We start from the raw sequence: 7,714 nt of genomic DNA on the forward strand, positions 1-7,714 counted from the left end.
AACATGGATGGTGCTGGAAGGGATCATGCTCAGCAAAGTAAGCCACAAAGAAAAAGAAAAATATTGGATGATCTCACTCATAGCAGGAATTTAGAAAACCTAAATAAGGGACCACCAGGAATAGGACTAATTATAATAAAGAAAAAATCAAAATCGACAAGCAACCATAAACCAGAGACACATTAACAGGGGTGGGGGGAGGGATTGGGGTCAAAATAAGGGGGGTGGGAATTGTATGGGGAATATAGCCAAAATGAAAATGTATACATTGTGCAAAAATGGAAAATGATGTAAGAATTATATAAAATAAAAAAAAAAATTACCCTGGGCAGATTTTCTGGCTCAGGTAATCGCTCAGTAAACAACTGGTATTTTTAGGTATAAACATTTGTAGGTGCTAAACCTGAAGATTTCCTAGGTAGAACACAAAGTCTCCTAAGAATATTACGTATCCAGACAACTGAAACTCAGAATATCATGAAAGATAATTACTGTCAAGAGTAAATGTTTAAAATACAAAAAAAAAAAAGAGAGATAAATATCTGTTTGAGTTTCTGCTTCCACTTCTTTTGGATATGGATACACAGATGTGGAATTGCTGGATCATATGGTTACTCTATATTTCATGTTTCTGAGGCATGCCATACTGTTTCCACAGGTGCTGCACTCTTTCACACTCCCATAAGCAATGCACAAGCGTTCCAATTTCTACACAATCTTACCCCCACTTGCTATTTTAAGAGTAGCCATCAATGGGCATGAATGACATCTCATTGTGGTTTTGATTTGCATTTCCCTGATGATACTGATGATACTGACCTCTTTCATATGACTATTGCTCTTTTGTATGTCCTACTTGAAGAAATGAAAATGTGCATCTATTCTCTGCCCATTTTTTAACCCAGCTGTATGATATTGGTTATATATCAAACTGGTTGATATTGAGTTGTAGGAGTTCTTTGTATATTCTGTACATCAGTCTCTGGATGGATATAGTCTGTTATTCTCTGGGCTGCCTTTAAAGTCTCATGACAGTATCCTTTGCTATATGAAAGTCTCTAATTTTGACAATGTCCAATTTATCTAATTTTTCTTTTGTTGCACTGACTCTTCACCTGTTGTCTATAAGTTTGCTGTTAACACTGTTCATTTTCTGTAGAAGCCTGGCAGTGTTTCTGGAAATTGTTAAGCTGGGGGCTGGGATTATGGGAGGGATTCCCAAGGGGACCTTGGCATTGAAAACACCTGACTTCCCAGTGCCCTCTGAAGAGAGCGATTCTCCTCCGATAGATCAGGACAAAACCTCAGTGTTTCTGGTTAAAAGATTAGGAACTCAAGAAAGAGCAAGTGTGTAGGCACAGGAGCTAATTGCTGGTGAGGCCTCACCTGCCGCCACCCCTGCGGCTCACCTAGCACTTGACTCTGGACCCTGGGCTCCAGAGGCTGTGGATGAAAGAGCAGAGAGGTGGAGTGGATTCCTGCATCTTGGTTTCAGCCCCCAGCTTAGACAGCTGCATGAAGGAGACTCCTCCTCCCTCCCAGGGAAGTGGGCATGGCCATCTGGTTGCTGGCGGTTGGGGGCATGATGAGCTTCTGTTAAGTATGCTGTGCCTAAATCAGGGTGTCTGGCTTTGAAGATGATTCCTGCAGGACCAAAGAGTTCATTTCCTTGAGGGAAAAGATGTCAGGTTTAAAAACCATCATTCTCCAAAGGCCTGGTGGCTCTCTGCTGGTCTCTAAACACAATTAAGGGGCAGGGGCAGGGAGGGCTGGGTTTCAGATGGAATAAGATGAAATTCCTTGAGGTTTCCAATAAATGCGGACAGGGTGGCACAGGAACAGATGGACATTTGGGCCACCAACAACCCCACATAATTTGGTGTCATCAACGTTTGATTTTCATTCACGAGTTTCATTGTAGGTGATGCAGCTGTGTTCTCCACAGTATTCTTCAACAGGGGTGCCCACTCTTCAACTGGGGTACCCCAATATAGGCACTAGGGCTGCACTTCTAGGTGACAACATCCATTCATTTGCCACATACTTACTGAGTGCCTACAGTGTGCCACGTAGCAGTGAACCAAACACAGGTGGAGTCCAGTGGGTGAAATAATGGACCCTGTGCCAGTTTGCCTGGGTTGTGAGTTTGGTCCTGGCTTTGCTGCTTATTGTCCGTGTCCTGCGTGCTAAGACTTTGGGCCTTATAATGAAGATAGCTATGGTGTCTATCTATAGGGGACTGTGAGGATTAAATGTGATCAGTTGTAAGGGTAGCCTGAACCCTTTGTAATTGCTCAACAAGTAGTCACTGTGATTGCATAGTCCCTCCCCTTATATGAAGACCATAAACTGATGCCGTGGAAATGTGAAGCAGTAGTAAGAAGGGATATTAAAACAGGGTATGGGGGCTTCCCTGGTGGCCTAGAGATTGTCTCAGTGCTAAAACTGCAACAGCCTGAGTTCATCAAAGCAGGTCCCCTGGGCAAATCGAAACTCCAAGGCCAGGGAAGTTGAGGTAGAAATGGAAATACTATAGAGGTAGCAGACCTATGAGCAATAAATCTATCTGTCCCATGCTTCCAAGGCTGATCTCTTCAACTCCATGTCATAGTCTTCTACCCACCAAATTTTCACTGAGCTCAGACCACTCTTTTTGTTTCTCCAATATGCCAGTCATTTCTGTCATTGCTACCTCAAGGCCTTTGCACAAGCTGCTCCTTCTGCCTTGAACTCTCTTCTACAGATCTTCCCAAGGTTGTTCCATCTAAATAAGATTTTACTCAGTGTCACTTCCAACAAATGGTTTTGCCAGATCATAAAGTCTAAAAATACTTCCTGCCCTCCCCATTTCCACCCACCCTCTATCATAGCACCTAGATGAATTTTTTTCTTCTCAGTGCTGATTACTGTCTCGAATGGTCAAATACATATGCATTTGTTTATTTTCTGTCCCCCCACCAGAAATGACGATTCACGATGGCAGTGATCATGCTGTTGAAGGGGTCCTCAGGACCTTGCACAATGTTTGATATGTACGTATCCAGCGAATTTCAGGACTCCCAGGGAGGAGCAGAGGAGCAGGATTTGAAAAGACAAGTACATTGCAAACAGGCATATGTCCCCAAAAGTGCATTTCTTTATCTTGATAGTCATAATTAAAAAATAATTTTAAAAGATTACAAAAATAAATTTGGGCTCTAACTCTGATGATGAAGCGTGGTTATACTGGTGAATTTGACACAGAACTATGATCACAGAACTGGGAAAATTGTAACATTCACGGGCAGGTTAGAAAAGTGCAGAGTGACCAGCCCCAGATTTGATGTACAACTAAAAGATCTAGAAAAATGGCAGAATAACCTGATCCAGTCTCATCAATGTGGCTTCATTGTATTGATAAGCTCAGTTGGCATCATGATGAAAACACACAGAAGAGGAAAGTCTCTGACTCTTTATCTAAGGATGTAACAAACACGTAAATAAAAGGACTCCGAGTATGGTGAAAAAAAGATGACTGGCAAATAATGAGATACCCTTGCTGCTTGCCAGGGGAGCAAAGATGAAAGTATATTTACCTTCCGTATCATCCCATATGCTGCTGGAGTCAAGAACTATTAACTGTTGCAGCATTACCTGCTGGCAAGGTAGTGCTGCATGGCTCAGCTTTTAAAACTGTCGACCTTCTATTTTAATGTGTCTAGAAAGAGTTGGTAAGTGTTGGTTATGAGAGAAACAAAAGTGCTTGAATGTTTTAGGTTAGGAAACTAGTTAAACCAAGAATGCTCTCTCTGACCCAAGGAATGGTCTGCAGTCAATTAAAGTGGTGTCATTGTGTTAGAGAATATGGAATATTCTGGAAAGAGGATGAGAGTGAACACTTCCTAGATGCCGGGCACTGTTCTGTGTGCTTTATGCAAACAACAAATTTGATTTTCCCTACAGCTGAGGAGGTAAGTTTATTATTATACCCATTTTACTCTTTTTTTTTTTTTTTAAAGGAGAGAAAGTACATTGAACTTTATTTATTTTAAATTTTTATTTATTTATTTATACAAGCACTGGGTACAGTCAGAAGTCAGGGAGGGTGAGAGAATTCACCAGAGCCAGAGCGGGGAGCAGAACAGGCAGAGGGACCGAAGTACACTGCTGAGGGAAGCAGCGGGCGGCAGGAGAGGTCTGCGCGCCATGTGGGACCCTCCTCCTGTGGCCAGGGAGCAGCTGGGGATCGAACCGGCACTGCAGAGGCTGCGGGCAGCTTCACAACCCAGCACTCAACCACTGCGCCACTGGGGAGGCCCGCCCCCATTTTACTCTTGAGGAAACTGAGGCACAGAGAGGTTCAGTAAGCTGCAAGGTGCTAGAGCCAACAGGGACAGAACAGGGGTTTCAAACCAGGTATCCTGGCTCCAGGCTTTCAAAGACATTCATGATTTACTGTTAAGTCAAAGGGCATGACTGGTTGTTTGCTTATTTGTTTGTTTCCCCCCCAAAAAAGTATGAAAAAGATACATATGTCTAGAAAACTCATTGAAAGGGAAAAATGTTGCTCTCTTCTCTCTGAGTGGCATCCTGGGTAATTTTTGCCTCTCAGTATTTTCTGAATTTGTTGCAATGTATTTATTTTATAGTAAGGGTACTTTAAAAGATAGAATATTTTTAGGTTCACAGCAAAATTGAGTAGAAGGTAGAGTTCCCTTATGCCTCCTGCCCCCCACACATACTTAGCCCCCCCCCACTATTTAACAGCTCCCTCCTCCCCCCACAACCAGAGTGGGAATGTGTTACAATTATATATTGACACACACTTATCACTCAAAGTCCATAGTTTATATCAGGGGTCACTCTTGGTGATGTGCTTTCTATGGTTTTGGAAAATGAATGATGTTATATCTACCTTATCTGTACATAGTAGTTTTACTGCCCCCCAAATCCTCCATGTCCTGCCTGTTCATCCCTCCCTCCCCACTAACCCTGGCAACCCCTGGGACCTATTTATTGTCTCCATAGTTTTACCTTTTCCAGAATGTTGTATAGTTGAATCATACAGTCGATACCTTTTTCAGGCAGGTTTAGTTATATACATTTAAGTTTCTTCTGTGTGGTTTCAAGGCTTGAGAGCTCATTTCGTTTCAGTGCTACATAATATTTCACTGTTTGCATGTACTACAGTTTGTTTATCCATTCACCTACTGAAGGACATCTTGGTTGCTTCCAAGTCTTGGCAATTATGAATAAACTTTTTGTATGGATTAAGGTGTCAGCTCTTTGGGTAAATACCAAGGGCCAGAATTGCTGAGTTGTCTGATAAAAGTATACTTTATTTTCTAAGAGACTGCCAAACTATGTATTATAGTGTCTGTACCACATTTCCAACAGCAGCGAATGGAATTCCTGTTGCTCCACATCTTTGCCAGCATTTGGTGTGGTCTGTAATTTGGATTCTGGCACCTTTATTTTTGAAGAAGAAGAGATGGTAATGACCCTGCCAGTCTCTCCTCAGCCATCCCCAGGTACATTTTACAATTCCATGCTCCACTTGGTGGTTGGTGCTCAAGGTCAACTGCTCATTATACCCTCTTCTCTGGGGCAGATACAATGCCCAGTGTGGGCACTGATGCCTACTCTGGCCCTGCTGATTAATCCTGAGAGAGAAACCAGACCTGTACTAAGCCAGTTAGCTGCTCTTTCCCAGTAATCTTCCTATGAATGGAACTTCAAAGGCTTTGCTCATTAGAGCCAAGTGGCTTTAATGGAGCCCTCTAGAGAAGAGAATTGTGATGTGACATCCTCCTCCAGGAAGGCCTCCCGGCTATACTGGTGCTTTACCTCCTGAACTTTATTCTGATTCTACTTGGATTCTGTTAGTCACTCCAGGATCTGTTTGATGAAGTTCTCTTTTGCCTTTACTTAGCCAGACTCTTTCTGTCATCTGCTACCAGAAAAATTCAAGTGGATACCATTTCATTTCTTAAAACTACAGGTAAATGAGAAAATATATTACAAGACTGAAAATCCACAAAATGTGACCCTTTTTGAAACGTAATTCTGTAGGTGTAACTTGAATGACCCTGTTTAAATACATGCTTTAGATAGAATTTTGTGTTAGGATAGCAGGTTCCAGAGTAAAACAGAAAAAAAATCTTGAAGCACTGCAGCAAAATATCGGAATTAAAAATCTCTGACAATCAATCTGATATAATAATGCAAAATGGAATATAACAAAATTATTCACTGTACCATTATTTGCAAGACAAAAACAAGTTGGAAACAGCCTAAATATGTATCAATAATAAACTAGTTAAATATATAGCATAGCCATGCAGGGAAACAATAGGTGATTGTAATAAAAAGAAATGAAGAGCTCTTTATAAACTAACATGGAATAATCTCTGAAAATCATTAAGTAGAAAAAACAAGGTGCAGAACAGTGAGCTTAAAATCTACCACTATGTAATAGGGGTGGGTGTGGTGAGGGGAAGAGCCCCATGTACTTGCTTGTTCACGCATAAGGTATTTCTGCAAGGATGTGATTTATCACACTATATCCTTGGGTGCTTTGTGAAATTTTTTAAAACAATTTTTTTTAATGTTGGTTATGCAGAATGACGAATAAAACACTTGGGTGAGTTTGACTTATAAGTATTATATAATATTTCTTAGATCAAGAAATAAAACATTTCTCATGACTAAGCTCCAGCTACCATCTACCAACCAACTTCCAAATTTCTGTGGGAAATTTTCTGTGAGAAATCAGCATGTTTCTATTCTTAAAAAAAAAAAAAAGAGCGAGGCGGAGTCTGGAGAAGACATGCAGAAATGGCACCTTGCAAGGGGAAGGAAAAGAAGGAAGAACAGGTCATCAGCCTCGGGCCTCAGGTGGCTGAAGGAGAAAATGTATTTGGTGTCTGCCACATCTTTACATCCTTCAATGACACTTTTGTCCATGTCACTGATCTCTCTGGCAAGGAAACCATCTGCCGTGTAACTGGTGGGATGAAGGTGAAGGCTAACGGAGATAAATCCTCGCCATATGCTGCTATGTTGGCAGCCCAGGATGTGGTCCAGAGGTGCAAGGAACTGGGCATCACTGCCCTCCACATCAAACTCCGGGCTCCAGGAGGAAATCAGACCAAGACTCCTGGACCTGGGGCACAGTCAGCCCTCAGAGTCCTTGCCCGCTCAGGAATGAAAATTGGACGGATTGAGGATGTCACCCCAACCCCTCCGATAGCACCCGCAGGAAGGGGGGTCGCCGTGGTCGCCATCTGTGAACAGGACTCTTCAAATTATTTTCTGTTAAAATAAATTGCCTTCTTGTAGACCACCCCCCCCCAAAAAAAAGAAAAGAAAAGAAAAGAAAAGGAAAAGAGAAAGAAAGAGAAACACAGCTTTGCTGGACAGATCTACAATGATCAAAGCTTTCACACACACCCCTTTTTATTATTTATTTTTTTTATAGAGGCATGTTTTATTTATTTGTTTGTTTGTTTGTTTTTTGTTTACACATGCACTGGGTACAGTCAGAAGCGCGGGAGGGTGAAAGAATTCACCAGAGCCAGAGCGGGGAGCAGAGCAGGCAGAAGGACCGAAGTACACTGCTGAGGGGAGCAGCGGGCGGCAGGAGGGGTCTGCGCGCCATGTGGGACCCTCCTCTGGTGGCCGGGGAGCAGCCGGGGATCGAACCGGAGCCGTAGAGGCTGCGGGCAGCTTCGCA

At 42.4% G+C, this 7,714-nt stretch overlaps 1 pseudogene across 1 annotated transcript; it reads left to right on the top strand.

Annotated features, from left to right (window-relative positions):
- Positions 1 to 6,775: 6,775 nt before the first annotated feature.
- Positions 6,776 to 7,271, top strand: LOC311177217 (small ribosomal subunit protein uS11-like; annotated as a pseudogene). Its single transcript has one exon. The product of its transcript is annotated as a small ribosomal subunit protein uS11-like (transcript).
- Positions 7,272 to 7,714: the final 443 nt, after the last annotated feature.

This window comes from Talpa europaea (assembly GCF_964194135.1).
Source record: "Talpa europaea genome assembly, chromosome: 9".
Lineage (NCBI taxonomy): Eukaryota > Metazoa > Chordata > Mammalia > Eulipotyphla > Talpidae > Talpa > Talpa europaea.